At 68.3% G+C, this 546-nt stretch overlaps 1 protein-coding gene across 1 annotated transcript in view; it reads right to left on the reverse strand.

Annotated features, from left to right (window-relative positions):
• Positions 1–546, reverse strand: part of Cibar2 (CBY1 interacting BAR domain containing 2) — an 8,991-nt gene that overhangs the window by 7,957 nt on the left and 488 nt on the right. The window lies entirely within an intron of this gene.

A 546-nucleotide genomic window follows, 5' to 3' on the forward strand; every position in this document is an offset into this window, starting at 1 on the left:
CCTGGCCGTCCCTGTGGAGCGGGGCTGAGTGGGGGGTGGCGGGCACCCAGGACGGGGACACAGGGCGGAGGAGGCGCTGCGGTGTCCCCCTGCACCCCCGTGCCTCCTGCCCCCGGGAAACACTCCCTCCTCTGAACCCTGAGGCTTTTTAAAAAGCAAAGTGACTTTTGGGGGGACCGGTGTGCAGGTGGCCTGGGATGGGGAGTGGGCCACCCACGCCCCCCGCTGGCCCCCGGCCTCTTGGTGCCCACACAGTGGAGCCTGCAGTTGGGACCTCAGCAGCCACCCGCCGTCCTATGCGATGTTTTGTGCGCTGTGTCCCCAGGGGACAGTCACTGCCTCCCGTCCCCCTGCCATGCCATCCCTCCCTGCCTCGCCTCCCTGGGCTTCAAGTCTGTGCCCCAGCCTGTCCCTGTCACCTCCCGTGGCCTTTGGTCCTTTCCCTGCCCTGGACGTGTGGGTGGGGCCTGTTGCCTAGGCCACACCTCGGGAAGTGTCCAGCCAGCTGTGTGCCCGGCGCAGTGTCCTTCCTGGGTTCCCCGCCAG

The sequence above is a fragment of the Fukomys damarensis genome, unplaced genomic scaffold (genome assembly GCF_012274545.1).
Source record: "Fukomys damarensis isolate Sample0158 unplaced genomic scaffold, DMR_v1.0_HiC HiC_scaffold_32, whole genome shotgun sequence".
Lineage (NCBI taxonomy): Eukaryota > Metazoa > Chordata > Mammalia > Rodentia > Bathyergidae > Fukomys > Fukomys damarensis.